The sequence below is a fragment of the Gossypium hirsutum genome, chromosome A12 (genome assembly GCF_007990345.1).
Source record: "Gossypium hirsutum isolate 1008001.06 chromosome A12, Gossypium_hirsutum_v2.1, whole genome shotgun sequence".
NCBI lineage: Eukaryota > Viridiplantae > Streptophyta > Magnoliopsida > Malvales > Malvaceae > Gossypium > Gossypium hirsutum.
In genome coordinates this window covers 4,689,380-4,699,493 of record NC_053435.1, presented here as the reverse complement: position 1 = coordinate 4,699,493, position 10,114 = coordinate 4,689,380, and the positions used below count along the sequence as shown (strand labels likewise).

Genomic DNA, 10,114 nt, shown 5'->3' with positions numbered 1-10,114 from the left:
TGAAAAAGAGCAATGACAACCCAAATATTAAAAAGGAATCATTCTCATGACATTTCTGCATTCATATCATTTATCTAATTATAAGCATTTGATTCATTCCGACCATAACATCCTAATAATTTGACATAAATGTAGGTGCATAAAACCAAATCTACAGATGATGTCTCTAGAGGACGGTGTAGCAATATCGGTGAATTCACAGCCTTATCTCTCTGAGGTAGCAAGAGAGCAGGTTGAAGATTGAAGTCTTATCTTCCTGAGGTACCAAGGAAATAGACTGAAGATTACAGATCTTATCTCCCTAAGCAATAGCGGAGCAGATCGAAGACGGTGAGCCTTAACCCCCTAAGCAGTAGGGTAACAGGCTGAAAATTACAGATCTTATCTCCCTAAGCAGTAGCGGAGCAGATCAAAGACGGTGAGCCTTAACCCCCTAAGCAGTAGGGTAACAGGTTGGAAATTACAGATCTTATCTCCCTAAGCAGTAGCGGAGCAGATCGAAGACGATGAATCTTAACCCCCTAAGCAGTAGTGTAACAGGCTGGAAATTACAGATCTTATCTCCCAAAGTAGTAGTGGAGCAGATCGAAGACAATGAGCCTTAACCCCCTAAGCAGTAGGGTAACAGGCTGAAAATTACAGATCTTATCTCCCTAAGCAGTAGCGGAGCAGATCGAAAACAGTGAGCCTTAACCCCTTAAGCATAGGGTAACAGGCTGAAAATTATAGATCTTATCTCCCTAAGCAATGGTGGAGCAGATCGAAGACGGCGAATCTTGTCTCCTTAAGTAGTAGTGGAGCAGATTTAAGCCACCATCCTATTTCCCTAAGCAGTAGTGGAGTAGGCTGAAGATTCTAGATCTTATCTCTCTAAGAAGTTGATCGCGTGATTTGTAACAAGTAATAAATATTTATAATGAAGATCAAACCTAGACTAACTATTATCACGACGAAAAGGCAAGCGCACCTATCGAACAATAGTAAAGTAATGGCAAGACCGGGATATCGTACCTAAGGGAACCAAAAGTACTAGTAATAACTATCATTTTATTATCTAGCCTAAGAATAAAAGGGTTTGTTTATTAAACTAATTATCTAAACTAATACACCAATTTAATTAAAGCAAAGAAAAAATTTGGAAAAAGATTCAAAGAAAAGCAATTGATAAAGACGACACCCAAGGAGGAATCCACCTAGATTTCACTTGTTATCTGACTCTGAACTGGACGATTTATTCACTTGACTTGATCCGTGAGACTCCCTAACCTATGCTATTATCCCTTTCGAGACTAATAACATCTAACCCTCAGTTGAATTAATCAAAATTTCTTTCTTGATTAAAACCCCTAGGGAAGCAGTAAATCACTTTATGGACTCCCATATTAAGTTTCACCCTAATCCGGCAAAATCTCGTAACCCTATTTCTAGGCGTTCGATCAACTCCGCTTAATTATGCCAAATCTACTCTTAGGCAGGGTCTATTCCTCCTCTGCATAAGCACATCAAATCATGAATTAATACCCGGAATATTAACTCAAGCATTAAGAACACATAATTAAGAACAAATCAAGTATTTATCATACAGTTCAGATAATAATAACAAGATTCATTGTAGGTTTTATCCCCTTTAGGTATCTAAGGGGTTTAGTTCATAATAGAATAATAGTACATCTCAAAAGTATGAAAATAACAAAACATAAAGAAAACTCTAAAACCATTGAAGGAATTCTGAGAAAGATCTTCAGTCTTGGAGTAGCTCCGGCTTTTGAGATGGATCGTTTGGCTTCCTTCAAGTAATTCCCGACGTTGGTTCTGTATTCCAAAAAAGTTCTGGAGAGGCGACCCCCATTCTAGGTCACACTTAGGGTGTTTATATAGGCTTTGGATTGGCTTTCTTCCTCCCTAAGTATCCTTTTCCGTGTAAAATACAACTTTTTGAAAAAGGGACACGCCCGTGTGCCATGGCAGTGTTCGATCTATTGAATTGTACACGGCCGTGTGGGCTCAATGGCCAGGCCGCGTGAATCGTGAAAACCTTGGTCGACACCCCCGAAGGACACAGGCGTGTGAGATGTCAGTGTGGCAAGGCTTAGGCCATGTCATCTTCTCGATTTGGTCCGTTTTATCCCTTTTTAGCTCGTTTTTAGCTCCTTTTGACTCTTGGTGTTCTCCTGAGTACAAAACATGAAATAACAAGATTAAGAGCACCAAAATCCACAAATCTAGTAATAAACATCCATAAATATGCTAAGTATTTGGGGTATAAGTATGTATAATTTGGCGTTTATCAAATACCCCCACACTTAAGCATTTGCTTGTCCTCAAGCAAAATTCTCATTTACTGCTAGAATTCATTCTTCTCAATCACATAATCATTACTGATAATGTTACAAGTTATTACACAGAAAATCATACAGTGAGAATTCAACTATAGGGGCATTAAAAACCTCAAACAATCTAAATCGAATATTTTGATAATAAAATCATAGGTAATCTCCTTCCTCTAAGTAATTAACTTTAGTCCTAAATATACAAGAGATGCCATCCTCACTAAAGGTTCACTCAAATCACTCAAAGTGTTTAAAGTTCAAGATTAAGCACTCGATTGTCTAACATGAAAAGTTATTACCATAGGCTTGTATGAAAATCAAATCTCCACCACTTGTAAATGATAAGATATACTAATCAAAAGGTCTTTGCATGGTTGTAGCGGGGTTTAGGATACAGGTATGGATACAAGCTGAAGAGAAAAGGGTTAGAATCGAGATAATTTCAATAAATTACCCCACTATCACAAACTTAATTACTGAACCACAAATAAATATCTAGAACTATTTTACATGAGTTCATGATAACTTTAGCTTGCTGAGAATTACAATAATAATACTGAGTTTTTTTTTTAAAGAACAAATCAAGTCGATACAATATAGAAATCATACTTCATGATTCAGTAACAAAAATTGGTGAACATAGCGAGGTAAAAATATTAAATTCAATCTCGATAAAAAGGGTCAAACTAAGTAAGAGGATTTCAACAATAATGGGTTAATGGGTTAATGATGAGGGTTAATAAAAAAAAGGGTTAGTAGGCTCAAAAGGGGTTCACTAAGGGTTTAATTATGTGAGAAGGCTTTTTATGGAGTAAATGGGTTAAATCCTAAGTGCCTTTATCATCTCAGTATATCAAATCATACGTGTGAACTCGATATGTATAATTGAAACAAATTCTAGAATAACAGTTCAATGTTGACACACTCAAACCACAAAAGAAGTGAGCAAGAAAGAAAGCTATCTGCTCAAAAGGCTTAAAAATCTTACCAAAAATTTGGGTTTTTTTTTATGACATTCCTGTATACTTAAGATTTCAAGATAATACCTCAATTTAGGAAAATAATCTAAAAAATTTTAGTTCTCAAAATATCAACTTATCATGCTCGATTCTTTAAGGTCCTATAATCAAATAATCATGCATAATTCCCTTGGCCTAATTCACAACATAGCAACAATAACTATAGATCAATCAGAATTCATTCTATCAATATTATGAGAAAATCACTTAAGTGCAAGACCAAATTCAAGGATATGAAAATAATGCAAAAAGTTAGGTTTCATGTTCACCCCCCACACTTAAGATGTACATTGCCCTCAATATACACAGATAGATTATTCAAAATAAATAAAATCATAAGAGGAAATGAGGTGAAACTCCCTGTTATATGGATGTGGAGCTTGATTCGGAGGATGGAGTGTTCGGGGGAAAGTGGTGGCTGCCATTGTTCTTGGCTAGATGAAAAAATTGAGTCGTTGAACATGACACTCGTGAGGTATTGTTTCCCTTTTGTTTCCTTATTCCATAAAATATTCCTAGCAGCTTTGCTTGGAAGTCTGTAGAATCACGAAGAGTTTATTAAGAGTTGGTGTGGAAGAGAGCGTAGTGAAATTACTTTCTAGAAATACCAGAAAACAGAAAAAAGAAGAAGTAAAATTTACTAATATAGATATCTCTTTCAAAATAAAATAATAAAATTGAAATGAAAATAAAAATTAAAAGAAAAATAAAAATAAAATAAATAAAATAAAATTAGAATAAAAAAAGATGATTCAATGATCCTCGTCGGTGGGGCCCTCAGGTGGTGGTGCTGGAGTGGCGATATGGAACTGCTGGCACAACTGCTACATCATGGCCTGCATATCGTTCATTTGTCAGTCCCGTCGTCAATCCCACTCGTGGATCATCTCGAACTGTGTAGTGCAATACTGCTAGAAATGGGCGAGTCGGTCGGAAAAGTGTGCCAATAAAGCAGCCATATGAGCTGGTCGTTCCCTAGGTGGCGCGATAGAAGGCTCCTCATGCTGTAGGGGAATATCATCAGGGATGTCCTCAAGATCCTCCTCGTCAATGGCATGGGAGAGACGGTACTGAGGAGGATAGGTCCCACATCGGCGCTCGATCATCCTCATGTGTAACATAGTCGTGATGCCCTGTGGGGACATCTGACCTGTCAGGGTAAGCGCTAATGACTGGACTGCAGTGTTGATGAGGCCCAAGTCTCTGGCAAGGCGCGTCACGTAAGGGGCAGATGGAGATCACTCCCTTCCTATGCCGCTCGGTCTGATGGCGAATGGCGAAAGTAATGAAGTAGGCTAAGTTAGTCACGCGTGCATTCACCGTGCACCATAAATAGTAGGCGTCGTGGGTGTTGACAATGCCGGTGCTCTCTTTCTTCCCGGTCAAGGTGTGTGCCAATATGGTATGGAGATATCGTAGGGAATGGGGGAGAGCTGAAACCTTCGAGCGGCTAGGGTCATAAGTGGAAGAGAGTGGTGCCAAAACCTTCCAGCACAAGGAGGGGGAGATGTGGATATTGCGTGGTAGTGCATTCATGTCTTCCTTCTCTACAAACTCATCGGTGTAAAGTCTCAGAGCAACTTCAAACTCTCGGACACTCATCGCACGAACTAGACCGCCTAATTGGAAGTGAATGGTGCCTAGGTCGTCATTGTTCGTCATCACCACCTGTAAATGAAAAGTAGAGCATAATTCTAAAGTTAGCTCTAAATAAGTGGGCTCGGTAATAGTGAAGAACCGTTCTCATGGGTCTATCGACAGGAGGGCGTGGATGGCATCAGTGAGCTAGACTTGCTCTACGGCAGCCCAGTCGATGCAGTGACCTGTGGTGATGGGTCGTGCGCGTAATATCTGAAATAGTTCCTTCTGCGAAGCTTGTGGAAATTCAAGGAACGGGTGCCAAACTTCAGCTGTAGCACGCACAGAGGAAGAACTCGGTCCCCTACGCCTCTTTAAGGATGAGACCGCGGCCTTCTTTCCTCTCGATGATGACATAATGTACTTGAAAATATATGAGCATTGATAGAATCCAAGATACATCAATAGTTAAGCAAGAGGCCCAAAACTAGTATATGCTATTTAGTGGCTTAAATAATTCAAAAATAGTAATTCAAATATAGAAAATTCTAAGGCAAATTCTTTACTTGTCTAAAGCAAAATATTACAATATCTATATAAAGCATGTAGAATATTAATGTAGCACTACAAATAGGAAAAATAAAGTTGAGAAAGTGAACCAAAGGCTGTTGATGTCGAGCACGGGCGTGTGATGAGGGGATATAGCCGTGTGGAGGAAAAATAGAAGGTATAGAGAGGAGAAAGTGGGGATTAATGCAATGGGAATGAATTTCAGGGTGGTTTGAGGGTTGGGGAAGTGAGAATCTTGGGAATGGTGGCCGGAATAAGGATTAGGGAGTGGAGAGGAGGAGTTTTCAGCTAAGGTTTTGAAAGGGGGAAGAAGATGAATAGTAGTTTATTTATATAGGGAAGGTGCACACGGCCTAGGGCCACGCTCGTGTACTCTAAAGGTGAGCTCGTGTTTTTTGAATTTTGCGAGTTAGATCGTGCCCGGCTACTATCACATGCCCTTGTGTCTTGAGCGTGTGTCAAACACGACCATGTCACACAGCCGTGCTTTGCTTTGTTCACTTCTCCCACGCATATGTTTTATGGTAGCACGTCCGTGTATTGTTGTACACGGCTGAATGGCACGGGCGTGTCCCATGCCCGTGGTTTTCCATTCCCACGCCCGTGGTCTCCTATCAAGTTCACCCACCGCCATGTCGCACGGCTGTGGGGATTTATCACACCCCGTGTTTTGGGGAAATCATGTCCTGCTTCAACACGGCTGTATCGCACGGCCGTGTCTCTTCCCCTGTTTGGCCACGGCTTTAGGCACACCCGTGTACCTGGCCGTGTGTGCTGAAAAACTTTGTAATTCAAAGACTAAGTTAATTGATTCGAACTGTGAGAAGTTAAAAATAAAGAAATCAAAATATGTTAGTGCTCGGGTTGCCTCCCGAGAAGCGCTTATTTATAGTCTAAGCTCGACTTACCTCTCCGTTGAATGATCATGGTGGCTCGAGGAGTTCATACTCCTCGTTCCTGCTGTCAATCTTAAAATAAAGTTTTAATCGGGTGTTGTTTACCTTAAAAGTGCCGAACTTGGAGTGGCTCACCTCAACCGTACCAAATGGGAAAATACTAAGTACCGTAAGAGGAATTTCCTCATTTGGTGTGGTAGTGACAATGTGAGGATCAACGGCATCTAGTAAGACTGTATCGCCAACCTTAAGTTGATTAGAAGAGGTATCGAACTTTTTTTTGCGTAGTTTCTGTTTATCATGTATTCTTGGTTTGTGTTCTCGCCATTCATCTAGCTCCTCTATCAGTAGTCTTCGTTCTTCATGGACGTCTTTGTTCTCTTCATGATAGTAGCGCACTGTCTCTGTTGTCTTTGTTCAAGGAAGTTCCTGCAAGGATGATTGAATATTAGTTTTCTCATCGACAGCTTTTATAGCATTATCTTGAGTCTTAAAGGTTTTGACTGAGTCGTGTGCTTGGAGTGTTACTGCGTCGTCACCTGCACGAAGTGTTAGCTCTCCTGTGCCTACATTAATAATGGTTCTAGCAATTGCTAAAAATGGTTGTCCTAAAATTAAAGGTACCTCGTTATCCTCATCCATATCTAAGACAACGAAATCTACTGGGTAAATAAATTTATCAATTTTAACGAGAACATCTTCAACAATACCCTTAGAAATCTAACTATTTTGTCAGCCAATTGTATGCTCATCCTAGTCTATTTGGGTTTACCAAGACCTAGTCGTTTAAACATTTTATATGGCATAACATTTATACTTGCCCCTAGATCAGTTAAAGCATTATTCACAGATAGACTACCAATTAAGCAAGGAATTGTAAAACTCCCTGGATCTTTCAATTTGTTAGGTAGCTCATTCTTTAGAATAGCTGAGCAGACTGCATTGAGTTCCACATGTGATGTAGCGTCTAATTTCCTTTTATTGCTCAGAAGCTCCTTTAAGAATTTTGCTGAGTTGGGCATCTGCGAAAGAACTTCAATAAAGGGTAAGTTAATATGTAATTTCTTTAAGAGTTTGACAAACTTACAGAATTATTCTTCTATTCTGTCTTTCATCATCGCTTTAGGATATGGCACACGAGGTTTATGATTCGTACTTACTTGTTTGGGATCATTATTGTTTACCTCTTCTCGTCCTTTTTTCATCGTGTTGTCTTGCTGTAATTCTGGTTCAGGTGCAATGAATCCTTCCTTATTTTGAGTGCTAATTGTATTGAGGTGTTCCATCGGATTAGGTTCAGTATTACTTGGTAGGCTATCTTGTGGTCGTTCGGAGATTAGTTTGGACAACTGGCCTATCTGAGTTTCGAGTCCTTGGATTGATGCTTGTTGATCTTAAGTGCTGTCTCGGTATTTTGGAAACAGGTTTCTGACACCGAGATGAATTTAGAAAGCATCTCTTCAAGGTTTGGTTTTTTCTCCTGTTGATAAGGTGGCTGTTGAAAACCTTGAGGGTTTTGTGGCTTTGGATTTCCTTGACCTCCCCAGGAAAAATTTGGATGGTTCCCCAACCTGCATTATAAGTATTATTGTATGGGTTATTTTGATATCTAAAGTTATTATTACCCATATAGTTGACTTGTTCCTCTTCGGTTGTGGGGTTAAAGGATTGATATTCTGTATGCACATCTTCTCCGCTTGAGTCACACCTCATTACTGGATGTACCTGCGTAGAACCAAGTAAATCGTCAATCTTTTTATTGAGAAGTTCTACCTGATTGGGGAGCATGGTGACTGAATCGATGTTATAAACGCCGACTGTTTTCATTGGCTTTGTCCTCATAACTTGCCACTGATAGTTGTTCAGTGACATCTCCTCTATGAATTCATAGACATCTTCCGGTGTTTTATTGTTGATGGTTCTGCCAGCAGCTGCGTCAATCATTTGTCTTGTCGAGGGATTCACACCATTGTAGAAAGTTTGAATTTGCAGCCAAAGCGGTAACTCATGGTGAGGGCACCTTCTCAGTAAGTCCTTGTATCTCTCTCATGCATCGTAAAGTGTTTCTAAATCCATCTGCACAAAAGAAGAGATATCATTACGCAATTTAGCATTTTAGCCTGCGAAAAATATTTTAGTAAAAATTTCTTAGTCATTTGTTCCCAAGTAGTGATAGACCCTCGTGGTAACGAGTTCAACCATTGTTTAGCTTTGTTTCTCAGTGAAAAGAGAGATAACCGAAGACGAATGACATCATCAGAAATGCCATTGATTTTGAATGTATCGTAAAATTTCAGGAAATTTGCTAAGTGCGTGTTGGGATCCTCATCCTGCAAACCATCAAACTGAACAAACTGCTGTATCATCTGAATTGTGTTAGATTTTAGTTCGAAATTATTCACAGCAATAGCAGGTCTAACTATACTAAACTATACTAGACTCCGTTCCTGTTAAAGAAGGTTTAGCATAGCCATACATAGTACATGGAGCAGGATTTTGATTAACAACAATTGCAAGAGGTAGCTGATTACTTTGGTTTTCGGCCATCTCTTCGGTTGGGGGTTGAGTATCGTCTTCTCGCTTGTTCTCTGTGTATTGTAAACTACGCCTTATTTCTCTTTGATTTCTACGAACTGTGTGATCGATTTATTCGTCAAAAAGTAATGGTCCTGACGGGTTTCTTCTAATCATAAACTATAAAAACCTGCCAAGAGAGAGAAAAAGCAAATTAATAAATAATAAAATAAAATTGTAAGAAAAATGAATGGCTAAAGTAATAAAAATTTAGTGTTCCTAATATTTCAGTTCCCCGACAATGGCACCAAAAATTTGATCGCGTAATTCGTAACAAGTAATAAATATTTATAATGAAGATCAAACCTAGACTAACTATTATCACGACGAAAAGGCAACCGCACCTATCGAACAATAGTATAGTAATGGCAAGACCGAGATATTGTACCCAAGCGAACCAAAAGTACTAGTAATAACTATCTTTTTATTATTTAGCCTAAGAATAAAAGGGTTTGTTTATTAAACTAATTATCTAAACTAATTAACCAATTTAATTAAAGCAAAGAGAAAATTTGGAAAAAGACTTGAAGAAAAGCAATTGATAAAGACGACACCCAAGGAGGAATCCACCTAAATTTCACTTGTTATCTGACTTTGAACCGGACGATTTATTCACTTGACTTGATCCGTGAGACTCCCTAACCTATGCTATTATCCCTTTTGAGACTAATAACGTCTAACCTTCAGTTGAATTAATCGAAATTTCTTTCTTAATTAAAACCCCTAGGGAAGCAGTAAATCACTTTATGGACTCCCATATTAGGTTTCACCCTAATCTGGCAAAATCTCATAACCATATTTCTAGGCGTTCGATCAACTCCGCTTAATTATGCCAAATCTACTCTTAGGCAGGGTCTATTCCTCCTCTGCATAAGCACATCAAATCATGAATTAATACCCAGAATATTAACTCAAGCATTAAAGACACATAATTAAGAACAAATCAAGTATTTATCATACAGTTCAGATAATAATAACAAGATCTATCATAGGTTTTATCCCCCTTAGGTATCTAAGGGGTTTAGTTCATAATAAAATAAGAGTACATCTCAAAAGTATGAAAATAACAAAACATAAAGAAAACTCTAAAACCCTTGAAGGAATTCTGAGAGAGATCTTCAGTCTTGGAGTAGCTCTGGCTTTTGAG

At 38.8% G+C, this 10,114-nt stretch overlaps 1 non-coding gene across 1 annotated transcript; it reads left to right on the top strand.

Moving 5' to 3' along the window:
• Positions 1-8,395: 8,395 nt before the first annotated feature.
• LOC121211724 (small nucleolar RNA R71) lies at positions 8,396-8,502 on the top strand. Its single transcript, XR_005906942.1, has one exon. It is a non-coding gene; the product is annotated as a small nucleolar RNA R71 (small nucleolar RNA).
• The last annotated feature ends 1,612 nt before the right edge of the window (positions 8,503-10,114 follow it).